This window comes from Piliocolobus tephrosceles, unplaced genomic scaffold (genome assembly GCF_002776525.5).
Source record: "Piliocolobus tephrosceles isolate RC106 unplaced genomic scaffold, ASM277652v3 unscaffolded_41458, whole genome shotgun sequence".
Lineage (NCBI taxonomy): Eukaryota > Metazoa > Chordata > Mammalia > Primates > Cercopithecidae > Piliocolobus > Piliocolobus tephrosceles.
Genome location: NW_022325930.1, coordinates 6504 through 22249, shown reverse-complemented (window position 1 = coordinate 22249; position 15746 = coordinate 6504). Strand labels below are relative to the sequence as shown.

The 15746-nt window shown below is 43.9% G+C and overlaps 2 non-coding genes and 1 pseudogene across 2 annotated transcripts; 1 reads left to right on the top strand and 2 right to left on the bottom strand.

Moving 5' to 3' along the window:
- Window positions 1-3649: 3649 nt before the first annotated feature.
- On the bottom strand, window positions 3650-3720 carry TRNAG-CCC. The gene has a single exon. It is a non-coding gene; the product is annotated as a tRNA-Gly (tRNA).
- A 10476-nt stretch (window positions 3721-14196) lies between these two features.
- Window positions 14197-15389, bottom strand: LOC111533343 (annotated as a pseudogene).
- TRNAN-GUU lies at window positions 15365-15438 on the top strand. The gene has a single exon. It is a non-coding gene; the product is annotated as a tRNA-Asn (tRNA).
- Window positions 15439-15746: the final 308 nt, after the last annotated feature.

Below are 15746 nucleotides of genomic sequence, written 5' to 3'. Positions count from 1 at the left end.
CTTACCTTAGAAGAACAAGGATGAGTATTACATTAGACTTCTCTTCAGAAACCAAGCAAGCAAGAACAGCATGCAGCTGACATATTTAGTGTTGGAGGAAAAATAATCCTGCTAACCTAGAATTCTGTAGAATTACCCTTCAAACGTGAAGGAGAAATAAAGACTCTCTGACAAACAAAAATTGAGGGAATTTGTCACCAGTGATTTTGTCTTCCGTGAGAGGTTTTAAAAGAAGTTCTTCAGAAAGAAGAAAAACTACAAAGGTCAGAGACAAATCTACACCAAAGAAAGAAGTTAGAGAAGAAATAAATGAAGATAAAATAAAATATTTTATTATTTTTATTCTTAATTCATATAATCATCTGTCAAAATAAGAAAAATAGCAATAATAGATTGGATGATTATAAATTATGAATACATCAAATGAATGATAGCAATGTTTTAAAGGGTGGTAGGAAAGGAATAAGGAATTTTGTTTTTAAGTTACCTGCGTGACCCATGAAGCATCATAGCATTACTATACGTTGACTTAGATTAGTTGTAAATATATATGGCAAGCAATAGGGTGAAAACGGAAACACTTTTTTTAAATGAATGAAATTCATATTTAAAGAGGAAGAAAAGAATGGGGTCATATAATATGTTCAATTATAGCCAGAGGAGGTAGAAAAAGAATAAAAGACACAAAAGAAAACAATGGAGAAAGTCAAAGAATACAAACAGTTACACGTACGGTACATATTAATCCAGTGATATCAGTAGTCACTTTAAATGTGAATGGTCCAAATATACCAATTGAAAGAGACTGACAGAATGGAAAATGAGTCCCAACTATATGTTTTCTACAACAAACCTACTTTAAATAAGAAGACACAGAGATATTCAAAGTGAAGAGATGGAGAAAGATATACCATACTCATCGTAATCAAAAGAAAACTGGAGAAGCAGCCGAGCACGGTGGCTCATGCCTGTAATCCCTGCACTTTGGGAGGCCGAGGCAGGTGGATCACTTGAGGTCAGGAGTTCAAGACCAGCCTGGCCAATATGGGGAAACCCCGACTCTACTAAAGACACAAAATTAGCCGACCGTGGTGGTGCATGCCTTTAATCCCAGCTACTTGGGAGCCTGAGGCAGGAGAATCGCTTGAACCTGGAAGATGGATGTTGCAGTGAGCCAAGGTTGTGCCACTGCACTCCAGCCTGGGGAACAAGAGCAAAATTCAGTCTCAAAAATGAAAACTATATAAGCTATATTAATTTGAGGCAGAGCCTATTTCAGAGGCAGGAAAATCATGGGGATAAAGAGTCATTACATTATGATAAAGAGGCCACTTCTCCAAGAAGATACGACAATCCTTAATTGATATGCACCTAACAACAGAGCATCTAAATACGAGAGGCAAAAGCTGATAGAACTTCAAGGACAAATAGACAGATTCACTATTACAGTGGGAGACTTCAGCTTCAGTAATTGACAGATCCAGCAGGCAGGCAATCAATAAAGATATAGTGAAACTGGACACCACTACCAGTCACCTGGATCCAACCAACTTTTTAGATTACTTCATCCAACAAGAGCAGAATACATATCCTTTTTAGGTTCACATGGAATGTTCACCAAGATCCACTATATTCAGGCCCATAAAACACATTTCAACACATTTAATGGAATAGAAGTCATACCAAGTATGCCCTTCATTCAGAGTATGAAACTGAAGTAGAAATCAATAGCAGACAGATAGCTGGAAAACCCTAAAATTGGAGATCAGACAACACACTTCTAATAACACCTGGGCCAAGGAAAAGTCTTGGAACAAATTACATGAAGATGAGTGTATAACTTACAAAAAATTTTCTAGGTGCAGGAAAATTGTTGCTTAGAAAGAAATTCATAGTATTCAATGTATATGTTAGCAAAGAAAAAATATCTACAATTAATAATTCAAGCTTACAATTTAGGAAACTCAAAAAACAAGAGCAAATGAAACCCAAAGTCAGTGAAAAAAACAAGAAACTAAGAATTAGAGGAGAAATCAAGGAAACAAAACCAGAAATCAAGAGAGAAAAATCAACAAAACCAAAAGTTAGTTCTTTAAAATAATCAATAAAACTGAGAAACATCTAGCTGGTGAACCAAGAGACAATGAGAGAAGATACAAATTACTAATAAAAAAAGAAAAGAAGGTCCTCATTTCTGATCTCATGGACGTTAAAAGATAACAAATGAGGATTATCAACAATTCTGTGCTCACAAATTTGATAACTTGATGAACTGGACCAAGTCCTTGAAAGACACAGTCTACCAAAACTCACACAAGGAGAAGTAGATAACCTAAATAGATCTCTATTACTGAAATCGAAGCAAAACTTAACAACCTTCCAGAACAAAGCACCAGGTCTAGATGGTTTCCCTACTAAACATTTAAGGAAGAAATGATACCAATTATCTCTAGAAAATGGAAGCCGAGGGAATACGTCTTAACTCTGGTCTAGGAGGCAAACTTTACCCTATAGCAAAACTAGACAGATGATTTTGAACCAGGATGTAGAACTAGCCTGCACTGCTGAGCAGCTCCTGAAACTCAACCCTGGAAGAACTGTAGAAGCAAGAAGGAAACGTGGTTTACCGAAACTGTGAAAAATGGTAAACCTCCTATAGAGACTAAGGCGGTTTTGAACCAGCGTGCGTGGAAGGTTGATGTTCACAGGTAGGAGAGAGAGAACGACATAGAGAAAAGCATTTTCGATTCTGCTCTTGCTTCTGACTCCATGGCTATGGGCCAAATAGGGCTCTTTCCCCTTTGGGGGAAGATTTGTCAGCGTTTCTTAATCCGCCAATGTGACAGCTGCAATGTTACATCCTGGACCCATATAAGTTTCGCTGAGGAAAAGGGTAGATGAAAACAGGGGCGGACAAACCAGATGATCCTGGAGCATTCTTTTTCCAGGTTTCCTCCCCAAACCTCCAGAGCTAGTGGTTGTCATGGCCTCCCCACCACGCTGCTTAAAGAGAAGCAATAAAAAGAATCCCTTGGACAGAAGATTTGCCTGGTGGAGTGTAAAACAAACGCGGGAGATAGAAATGAGTTTTGGGGACGTGCTACTCTCCACTCGGGGCCCATCCTTCATTTTGCCCAGACCACCAAAGACCGGGCCTTCCTCAACAGGAAGGTCCGAGGCCCCTCTCCGCAGCTCCCCTCATCTGCACTCGGGTTCCTCCCCACACGCCTCCCCTTTCCCTGGGTTCCAGTTCCCCATCACTGCATGTGTCCGCCCTACCCCACAGCTTCTCTCCTTTCGGGAATGTCATTTATTTCTTAAGCTGCACTCCATCGCGAGACATGGTCATATGGTCTGTCCAAGGTCCAGGCAGTGAAATCAATGTCCAGGTGACTCTTTGTATTTCAGGGATCCACCAGAAGAGACAATAAAAGTCCCTCCGGTTTTAGGGCCAAATATGCAAAGACGCAGAGACCAACCAGACACACTGGCTAATTCAAAGACAGTCTCTGCAAGTACCTGCTTAGAGAAATTCCACTCCGGAAGGAACCCGAAAGCTATACAGTAGTTCCCTTTTTCTTCTCTTTATTACCGCGTTTGTGACCTACCTGAAGAACAGTTAAGGTAAGTAAATGTAAAAACCAGAGACTGCATTGGCCGGGAATCGAACCCGGGTCTCCCGCGTGGGAGGCGAGAATTCTACCACTGAACCACCAATGCCCGCTGGTCGCAAGTCCTCTGACTTTTCCCTGGAAAGAGGTAAGATACAGACTCAAGGTTTTCCCCGTTCTCTTTGGAAGATTAACGAACAAAAAAGGCACTCAGAGCAAAGGCTTACAGTGGAGATTTGCATCAGGCAACACCACAAACTTATGGCTTCGCATTAAAAGAGTTGACTTGAAAAAGCCCTATTTTGAAGTAGGCTCTGTGCAACTGGGTAACAAACCTCTGTAGGAAAACACCAGAAATTCACCCGGTTTCCTGTCTCTGGTGCTGTATCCAACGTGGGCCTGTGGAAAGTTCTTGCCTGGCTTCTTGAGATCTTCTCTTTGCCTTCCCGCCACTTGGGGCCTTCCAAACCCTTTCCTCCCAACTTAACACGAACATCAGTACTTTCCCCAAAAAGGCCTTCAGAACCCAGGGACCCCGGTTTGGAAAGCTGGACTCTTGGCACTATACCTGGGATACTCCCGGAGACCTGGGTGATAACTGAGCTTCTTTCCTCATATACCTATTTCGAATTCCTGGAAAACTTCAGGGATCAGATCTTGCTTTTAACTTCTTATGCCTTACAGAGACCAAAACAAGAGCGAAGAAATGGACGTTTTGCTTCAAGATTTTTTCCCTTCACCATGCCCTGGTCGGCCACCCAAGGAGGCCAGTTCAGGAAAAAACAGTCCCATTCGATTCCATTTGACTCTAGGTAGATGCTAGGATGTTACTCCTCTAGCTAATGTAAAGCGTTATTTTGCTGTTTGCCTTTGTCTGATATCCATGTTTTCACTCTCCTTCTTTTGTTTCTGATAAGCCTGGTACAGATTTGCACCGCTCTCTTTGTTGTTGTTGTTGTTGTTTGTTTTCTTTTCTTTTTAAATGTTTCATTTCCAATTTTTACTTTAATTTCAGGGGTACATGTGCAGGATGTGCAGGTTTGTCTCATAGGTAAACCTGTGCCATGGTGGTTTGCTGCACAGATCATCCCATTACCCAGGCACTAAGCCCAGCATCCATTAGCTCCTCTTTCTGCTGCTCTCCCCTCTTCCCAGCCTCACCCTCTGGCAGGCTCCAGTGTGTGTTGTCCCCACCCCCATCCTATCTGTCCAAGTGTTCTCATCATTCAGCTCCCACTGATAAGTGAGAACACGTGGTATTTGGTTTTCTGATCCTGCATTAGTGTGCTAAGGTTAATATGCACGGCTTTTAATATGTAACCCTTTTCTGTCCATTAAACTGTTAGAGCCAGCATTTCCTTTTCTGTCCAATCTGAGAGATTTAGATCCATTATAATTAGCAGTAATTAGTGTTATGTTGGAGATGATGGGCATAGTTAGTCTCATTGCCAGCATTTCATTGTATGATTTCCCTGTTTTTGCTTTGTTTTTTAATGTCTCTTCCTGCCTTTCTTAACTAGACTGGTCTGTCTTGGTAAACTTTCTGTTTTCCTATACTGTTTTTGAAATTCCATGTCCTTAGCTCAGGACAATTATGGTGGCCACTCTGAGCAAGGCCCATACTGTCTATCCTTTCCTCTGTTTATCTGATTCCTATTCCCTTGTCCACTTCTAGAAACTCGTTCTGAGAAGTTTAGTATATGCTCTTTTATCCCACACTTTCTCTGCATATTTCAATAAGGGGATGTCTTTGAAAAACATACATTGTTCTTGGATGGGGATGTTAAAACAACTATAAAATGTGAGTTGGTTCCCCAAAACCCATTCCAGCCTCTTTACTCCATTCTGTGTACTAGCTTCTCAATTTTTCTATTCTAACAGTAAAGTTTGTGTAAAAAGGGGCAAGGGGAAAGAGTCAAGCCAATTTAAAATGAACAAAACACTTGAACAGTGTTTTTTCACAAAAGAGGCTTTCTTCATGTCCAAATGTCAAAAGAAAGAATTCTCAGCACCATTACTCATTCAGAAAACACAAATCTAAAATGCCATGAGACACCATTACATGCCCATCAGAATGGCCAACATTTAAGAGACAGGGAAAACCACTAGTCTATAAGAATGCAGAGCAAATATATCCCTTGTTGCTGGCAAGAGAATATGATAGTGCAACCATTCTAAAAGACTGTCTGATAGTTTCTGATACAGTTAAAAATACGCCTGCTCCATGACCCGGCCATTCCATTACTAGGTTTATACTCAAGAGAAATGAAGGCACAGATCCATAAAAAGGCCCATAGTACAATATTCCTAAACACTTTATTCACAATAGTCAAAAGTAGAAATATCCCAATTGTCCATCAATGGTATTGTATTCATCAATAACATCGAAAAGCGGAGATACATGCCATAAAATGGACGCATCTCAAAACCATCTTTGCATTAAAAAAAAAAAAAAAAAAAAAAACGCAGACAAAGTCAGTATATTCCTTTACGTGAATTTCAAGAAGAAGCAAAAGTAATCCATAGAGACAGAAATCAGAATGGTGATTGCCTACCTGGGGATGCGGTGAGGACTGACTGTAAAGGGGCTCTAATGACTTTTTGGGCTGGTGAAAATGATGTCCTATAACTTGATCTGGGTGATGGTTTCTTACATCAAAATGCACTGGGCTGTGCACTTAAGATTGGCACACTTTGGTCTGTGTGGATTATATTTCAGTCATTTACTGATAGCAAAAATAAATAAATAAAAACAGAAATAAAAATTTTGTGTTGGGCAATGACATTAAGTTTAGATTTTATTGTATTCTTTAGGCTTTACTTAAAATTCCCAGTTGGAGTGCAAACTCTCCTCATGTCCTTTCACTTGTTTCTGATTTGACCTTAAAAGGCCAAACCGATGTTTGAAATATCTGAACCAGAAAAACAGTATGGCCACATCGTGTCAATAAGGCTGACTGAGAAGGAGTAGCTCACGTTTTGGGTGTTACACTTGCTCAGAGAGGGAGCAAAAGCCCAGCCTTCAAGATGACCGGACCCCAGCGTGCAGGGCAGGGGTTCCTTCTATTCTCACCGCTGCACAGAGCTCGGAAGGCACGGGTAAGTTGTAAGCTCTCTAGTCGCAGGTAAAGAGCGCAGCCTAGGCAGAGGTTGCAGTCTAAAGGAAAGGAGGAGTGCCACGCCCCAGGAGGGATACTGCCTGGACTCGGATTTGACCCTTGGCCAAGATGCAGAGTACTAACCAATATAGGATCACAGGAAGCCGCCTGCTTTCTTCTTTAAATTTAATATAGGGCTGCTTCGGCCTAAGCGTCCTCATGATTTTCCTTCTTTCTTGGTGTCTCTCCATTTTTCCTCCCTTTCTCCCCACTCTGCTACAGGAGAAAAGATGAGGTTCATCTCTCAAGGATCCGGTCCTTCCCGCTGAACAAAGCTACTGGGAAGTTTCCTCGCCAGGGTTCCCGCCTCTACCGACTTCCTTGCTCTCCTCCTTGCAGTTCCCCCTTAGACCCACCCCATGCCCCGCTCCCGCCCTGGTGCCCCAAGCACCCACTCAAAAACAGCGCAGTTGAGCCCCTGCAGCTCCACCTGGCAGAAGGTTTACTGGAGGCCTCGCCCGTTGTCCGCCCCACGGGATGCCAGGAAATCAATCGGAATAAACGCTTTTTAAAAAGAACTTACTTCCCCTTCTCGACCAGCCTGGGCAACACGGCGAAATCCCGTCTCTATAAAAAATACAAAAAGTAGCCCGTCGTGTGGCTCACGCCTGTAGTCCCAGCTCCTCTGGGGGCTGAGGCAAGAAAATCGCTCTGCCCCAGGAGGTCGAGGCTGCAGTGAGCCATGTTTGCACCTCTGCACTCCAGCCTGGGCGACCAAATCAGACCCTGTCTCAAAAACAAAACAAAACAAAACAAAACTTCCCCATGGAAAAACAGTTCCTGATTTCTATTTTCAGAGCTCTTCAAAGGACTAAAAACTAAAGGCGACGATGGATTAATTCAAGTCCTAGTCCTGCGCCCTGGTGAGTGCCAGACCCTGTTTCCCGCGAAGGAACCCACCAGAGACCCTCACCACCATCCCTGCCCTGGTGGAGCCCCCGTGCGGCACGCAGGAGCCGAAGACGGCGGCGGAAGCTCCGCAGCTGCCTCAAAAGCGACTGGCCAGGGTGGGCACAGGCTCCCTCAGTAGATGAAGGCGGCGCAAAGAACGGGAAGAGGCATCCCGGGAGCCCACCGGGCGTCCTGCTTCCCTTGGGTCCCCAAGGCGGCCGCTCGGGCTCGGGTTGCCGACCGGGGCGTTTCCGGGGGCTTCTGAAGCAGGCGAGGGGCAGGGCGGGCGAAGGCCATACGGCAGTCCTTCGTGCTCTAGAATGTCCCAACGCGCGAGTGTCCAACACCACAATTCACCGCTCTAATCTCTCCAGTTTTCCAAGGACCTGGAACTTACACAGTCATCCTGCCGGGAGGGCCCTGAAGATTTGAGGGGATGGGGAGTTTGGTGAGTGCACCCTTCCTATAGCGCCCAGAAGAAGGCACGGAACGTGTTTCTGTGGCTCAATTCGTCAGAGCGTTCTGCTGTTAACCGTAGAGGTTGGTGGTTCCAGTCGGGCCCTGGGCTTTTATTTTAACCTGTTTCTGTTGATTGGACAACCAACTCCTGATTGATCACAAGACACACGTGTCCCCACTTCCTATCCACCTTAAGTCTGAGGCTTAGCAAGGGCCACCGCACGCCATACCTGTCAAACTCAGGAATCCCACAGACCTTAGAAAGGATCTCGCTTGTGGTGTGATAAAAATCTTCCTTGCTCCCATGACTTGGGTCGGTGAGGTAGACATTTTGTGCTTCAAGTTTTTCATGTTTAATAATAGGAGGCCTATTACAGCAGTATCCTATCCCCAGGATGTGCCTGGGTTTACTGATTGCTCTATCAGTGATGTGGCCAGTGGAATCAGTCATCCTCATGGTGATCCTCGCCATTGTTCGTGAAAATAGCATTTCTTCCTCAGTTTGTGCATGATTTATTTAACTCTTTTCAAAATGTTTTTGAAGTGAGGTGCGTTTCACGGTTTTAGGATTACAAATGATGCTACAATCACCATCATTCTTGTACACATATCTTCGGTCACTCATGCAGATATTTCTATAGTGTAGAGAACAAGATGTGCTATTTTTACATTATAGAATTTATTTAATGCTTCTCATTTGAGTACATTCTGCAAATTAATCTTTCATGGGAGTGGTACCAAATCATATTCCAATTTGTTTCCCAATTCTGTCAATGTCCCTTTTGTCATTTATTTGCCAGCACAACAAACTTTCTACATATCGATGTATGATATTCCAGCCTTGGTCACCCAGACTGGAGTGCAGTGGTGCAAACATGGCTCACTGCAGCCTGGACCTCCTGAGGCAGAGCGATTTTCTTGCCTCAGCGCCCCAAGGAGCTGGGACCACAGGTTTGCGCCACACGATAGGCTAATTTTTGTATTTTTTTGTAGAGATGGGATTTTGCCATGTTGCCCAGGCTGGTCACGAGGGGAGAGGCACCCTCCTGGCTTAACTGAGGGGTTATACAACAGAAGGACATGGTGGACATCACACACAGATACTCTTTGACCTAGGATGAACTGATAAACTTCTAAGATATTTTAAAGTCCTGCAACATCCGTGATTGTTTTCTGTGATGACCAAGTCACACTGGTCAGGAGAAGATGCGCCACAGTGACCTCTTGGAAAGTTTTCTGTCAAGTCCCCTTATACAAGGGGAGCAAAATCACAAAGGTCCCAGGCGATTTTTTCTTCTCCCCTTTCCTCTTTTCTTCATAAATCTTGGTTTTGCTTTTATTTGCCAAAACCAATCTAATGCCCATTCTCCCTCCTATACAATGGTAAATTAGCATGCAGATAGCTGTCCCTGTATTATTATTTGATAGATTTTTTTCAGGGGTTGTGTCCATAACAATTAGCCTATCTGAGAAACATCACTGGAGCCAACAGAACCCTCCACCCTACAGGCATCTTGTGAAGGCCTGAACACTCAGAGCTATTAGCTCCTGTTCCCTTGGTTCTTCTAATGAATATCATGAATAGAAATTGAGCTCTTTGGCTTTTACCCACTAAGTATGGCTATAGTACAGGTCTCTCTCTCCCTCTATGTCTTCTCTCTCTCGTACTGTTTCTTTCTCATTTTTGCATTATTATTTTCTGCCATCAGTGGCACCAGTGTGGGTTTCTGGTTTTGATGTTATGAAGTGAACTTCTGGGGACAATCTCTGTCAAGTGGTGGTTGACAAGGATCCATTCCCTGACTGGCAGTACGTGACAGCTAATCTAGTCTGCGAGGCTTTCTTGATTGTCCATTATCCTAGAGATTCTGGTCTTTCCTGACATTTGAGACTGCAGCAATGAGAATTTTTTCATATCTTGTCTTTCTGTTGTTTGGTAAAAGTCTTATGGACATAGTAGTTGTCAATATCTGCAAGAACGGCATCTCTATAATAAGGATGATCTTAATACACAATATGCCACACCCCATTTCATAGGAACTCTTGGCTCCAGGAAAGTGCTATACCTACATGGATCTTGGCACAGGAAGGAAACTAAATTCCTAGCATATGAGGGGCGGCTTTCCTTGATGGGCATATTCAAATTTTTCATAGCTGAAAAATATCGAATTAATCTCCTCTAAGGATTGTGTAAATTACAGTACAGGAAGGAGAAAAAAGACAATTATTACATCCCAAGTAAGCAACTGAGTCAGCAACATGAGCACTTCTGATAATTATACAAATCAAGACCTCATAATTTCCTGTAATTTAAGCAAGTCCAGCCCTTAGTAAAAATGGTAGAAAAGCAATGACCTGTAACAGTTGTCAGAATGAAAAATGGAGACACTTATGCCAAATCCTAACAAAATTGAATCAGGAGATCACAAAGGAGGGGTGCTCACACACACATGCCCATGACAAAAAACTACCACAAGAACTGCCTGAAAACCACAACTTTGCACAAAGGCCACCACAACCTTACCCAAAGAATCTCTCTGCAAGGACATCTGCCCAGCAACTGCCTATTCAGCCTTGGACCGATGCTGCCCTTGCCTTTATTCCTTGTGGCCAAGGATAATGGTTTCTAAACAACCATGTGACCTTTCTCATTTCGGCTGTGAAAGGTTCCCCTTCTCAGCCTGCCGGGATGCGCCTATGGGTCCTCATACCGTAGTGTGCGGATCCCGTATTGAAATCCTCTGTTTATTCCCAAACATTCATTTCTTTGGAGAACCACCCTCTCTTGGTTGTTATTTTAGGTTGGCAACTTCGTCCTCTGGAAAAGAGAATAACCTGTTAGACTCAAAATTGTATATTTTTATATATATTTTAAATATATTTGATATATTTTTACATAAAAGCCATGACAAAATGACAATCCACAAGTGGCAATGGTATGTAGGGGTTAGGGAGAGACTCCATAAGGTCAAAATTAACCTCACTTTATTTATTTATTTTTATTTTTTTGAAATGGAGTTTCACTCCTGTTGCCCAGGCTGGAGTGCAATGGTGGGATCTTGGCTCACTGCAACATCCACCTGCCAGGTTCAAGCAATTCTCCTGCCTCAGCCTCCTGAGTAGCTGGGATTACGGGCATGCACCACCATGCCCAACTAATTTTCTGCATTTTTAGTAGAAATGGGGTTTCACCATGTTATCCAGGCTGGTCTCAAACTCCTGAGCTCAGGTGATCTGCCCACCTCGGCCTCCCAAAGTGTGGGATTACAGGGGTGAGCCACTGTGCCTGGGCAACCTTACTTTCAATGAAACTCTCACATGTTGCTACTATAAGAGAAAGGAAGACAATGTTACGCTGGAATACATTAAATGTCGTGGGATAAACAGGCAGGACATGATGCTAAATTTATTAGTCACTCTTATTGAGAGTATTTGTGAAGATTAATTCTTCTGTTAGTTTGAATGGTCCATGGGGTGCCCAGATATTTGGTTAAACAATATTTCTCACTGTGTTTCTGAGAGTGTTTCTGGATGAGATTGATATTTGAATCAGTAAACTGCGTAAAGCAGATTGCTCTCCCCAGTGTGAGTGGGCCTCATCCAACCCACAGAAGGCTTGAATAGAATGAAAGGCTAAGAAAGAAGTCTTTCTGCTCCACTGCCTTTGAGCTGGGACATCAGTCTTCTGCTTTGGGCCTCAGACTTGGTAGAGAACTACATTCGACTCTCCTGGGTCTAGAGCTTACTCAGTGTAGACCTCGGACTTCTCTGCTTCCATAATCACATTAGCCAATATAAATCTCTCTCTCTCTCTCTCTCTCTCTCTCTCTCTCTCTCTCTGTGTGTGTGTGTGTGTGTGTGTGTGTGTGTATCCTGCTTGTTTTCATTCTCTGGAGAGCTCAGACTAATGTAGTAATATATGCCTCTCGCCAGTCTTTGTCTCTATGCTTTTAAAAGGTATAAAATAAATAAGTAAACAAAACCCTGGAGGATTCTCAAAGAGGAACAGCAAAGGAAGTGAATTCTGACAGGTTTTGCACCGAGGACATTCAGGTGTGAGGAAAACATGAAAACCACTATGCTAGGGAAAGCAAATGCTGTTGAGAATGTCTCACAAACACAACCTACATGTCAGGAGGTAGGGTTGGCCCACAGGGTGGGCACATTTTACTTTAATTGCACTTTCGGTGGAACTTAAGATGAATCTAGGACTTTCACGATGGACGTGTCTATATCTGTGTGTGTGTATACATACACACATAGAGTGTGTGTATATATATTACATATAGTTGTGTATATTATGTATAGTATATATATTATATATATACAGAGAGAGAGAGAGAGTCTTGCCATCTTATCCAGGCTGGTCTCCAACTCTGGGCCTCAATTGATCGTCCCACCTCCCCCTCCCAAAGTGCTCAGATTACAGGCATGAGCCACCTCACCCAGCCCATTTTCATATTTTTAATTTAGTTCAACTATTTTGGAAGACAGTGTGGCAATTTCTCAAGGATCTAGAATCAGAAATACCATTTGACCCAGCAATCCCATTACTGGGTGTATACCTGAAGGATTATAAATCATTCTACTATAAAGACACATGCACACATGCACTATTCACAATAGCAAAGACTTGGAACCAACCCAAAGGCCCATCAATGATAGACTGGATAAAGAAAATGTGGCACATACACAGCATGGAATACTATGCAGCCATAAAAAAGAAAGCGTTCATGTCCTTCCGAGGGACATGGATGAAGCTGGAAACCATCATTCTCAGCAAACTAACAGGAATAGAAAACCAAACACTGCAGGTTGTCACTCATAAGAGGAAGTTGAAAAATCAGAACACATGGACACATGGAGGGGAACATCACACATTGGGGCCTGTAGGGGGTGGGGGGCAAAGGGAAGGATAGCATTAGGAGAAATACCTCATGTAGATGATGGGTTGATGGGTGCAGTAAATCACCATGGCATGTGTATAGCTATGTAACAAACCTGGACGTTCTGCACATGTATCCCAGAACTTAAAGTATAATAAAAGTTTTTAAAATTTAAATACACATTCCAAAAATTATATAACAAGTACAGGAAGCCTCCTTTATGCCAGTTTTACAAAAACAGAAAAGATGATATATCAATGACAAGGCATCAAAGTGGCAACATATTAAAGTAGTGAGAGAGAGAAAAAAAGTTATTCTGGAATTCTAAGCCACAACGAAAAATCTTCCAAAAATGTGACTGAAATAAGGACATTTAAAGACATACAAAAAATGAGGCCAGGTGCGGTGGCTCACGCGTGTATCCCAGCACTTTGGGAGGCCAAGGCAGGCAGATCACTTGAGGTCAGGGAGTTGGAGACCAGCTTGGCCAACATGGCAAAACTTTGTCTCTACTAAAAATACAAAGATTAGCCAGGTGTGGTGGCACATGCCTATAATCCCAGCTACTCGGGAGGCTGAGGCATGAGAATCACTTGTACCCAGGAGATGGAAGTTGCAGTGAGCCCAGATCATGCCACTGTACTCCAGCCTGGGTGACAGAGTGAGACTCCATCTCAAAAAAAATACAAATAAAAATAAAGACATACAAATAAATGAAAGCATTCACTGACCCACACTATAACAAACATTAAAGGAGTCCTCCAGGCCTAAGGATAAGGATATCAGACAGAAATCTGGACCTACACAAAGAAATGGAGATGCCTGGAAATCGCTATGTATGTACTTAGATGTTGGGGTTTAGAACACGTCTAAAATCAAAATACATGACAACACTAGCATTAAGGCCAGAAAGGGAAGTATAATGTCACTTGAGGGCAAACTGATAAATACATATTCTAGAAACCTTAAAGCTATCACTGACATAATAAAAGAAAGAATTATAGCTAATAAGCCAAAAAAGGAAAGAAAATGGAATGATACAAAAAAACCATGTAATCACTATGCTGGAACAACTGCTCTCCAGGCCTCTACCCTATAAAATACACCAGTGGCCAATGAGAAATGCACAAGAATGACGACCGCAGCATTGTTTGCAATCATAAAGTCATGGAAACAACATAATTTCAAAGATACATGAAAAGGGTTTTATTTATTAAACAAACACAACAATTGAACAAAACAAACAATGGAAGCAAGTCCTTTTGCCAAGAGGAACACAGAGGGTCATGATGGTGCTACTCCTCCAAGGATTTCAGGGGTCCCAGACGCCTAGTTTTGAGTCTGATTTTTCTGGAAGATCTTATTCTTGGGGAGCTACAGATTCTCTCGTTTCGGGCTCTTTCAGGTTCTATCTCCATTTTCCTCTCAATTCCTCCCCATTCTGCTACAATAAAAAAACAGTTCTCACCTCCGGAAGATCCCGCCTGTGCCTCCCCAGGAGCCTTTCAGGAGATCTGCATGTCTGTTCCACCGCTCCCCAGCTTCTTTCCCTGCTTTTGCTTTTCCCTTCCCCCGCTCCCGCCCTCCCGCCCCACCACCCACCACCGCCTGACCACCGCCCAGCTGAGATTCTCTATTTATTCTCCACCGCGCAGAAGGTGCACTGGAGGCCCCGCCCGTTGCCCGCCCCGCGGGGTGCCGAGAAATCAACCCGAATAAACGCTTTGTAAAAAGAACTTCCCCATGGAAAAATCTCTCATGATTTCCATTCTCAAGCCTCTTCAAAGGACTAAAAGCTAAAGGCGACGATGGAGTCATTCAACAAGTCCTAGTCGTGCGCCCTGGTGAGTGCCAGACCCTGCTCCCCGCGAGGGGACCCACGAGCGACCCTCGCCACCATCCCTGCCCTGGTGGAGCCCCCGTGCGGGACACAGGATTCGAAGATGGCAGCGGCAGCTCCGCAGCGGCCCCGGAAGCGACTGGGCCGGGTGGGCACAGGCTCCCTCACTGAGTGAAGGCGGCGCAGAGAACCGGAAGAGCCATCCCGGGAGCCCACTGGGCGTTCAGCTTCCCTTGGGGCCCCCAGGCGGCTCGGGCCCGGGTCGCGGACCTGGGAGTTTCCGGGGGCTTCTGAAGCAGGCGAGGGGCAGGGCGGGCGAAGGCCATTTGGCTGTCCTTCTGGCTCCAGAATCTCCCGCGCAGGTGTCCAACGTGACCAGAGCGATTCACCGCTCTAATCGCTCGGGTTTTCCAAGGCGTTGCTCTATCGTCCTGCCAGGCGAGCCCTGAGGCTGGAAGGGATAAGCGCAGTTTGTTAAAGGCGCCCTTCCCATAATGCGCGGCAAAATAAGTAGTTCCTGTCTCTGTGGCGCAATCGGTTAGCGCGTTCGGCTGTTAACCGAAAGGTTGGTGGTTCGAGCCCACCCAGGGACGCTTGCTCACGCTTTTAAAGCGTTTGTGTATTATCGATCACTAGAGAATCTCCCCCGTTCGTGTATTATCCATCACTAGAGAATCTGCCCTTTTTCTTCCCATAGTCCCAAATCCTAAAGGTTGGTGGTTCCAGGTCAGCCAGGGATGCCCACTGCAGGGAGGGTTTTATCTTCCCAGGATTCTAGGCACAGTTAACAGAGATCCCTGTCAAGGGCCACTCCCCAGACCCCACACACCTCCGCCTCACAGATCCATTCAGACAGAGCATCTCCTGAAATGTCATGCTGTCTTGTGCCTGTGTACAAGAA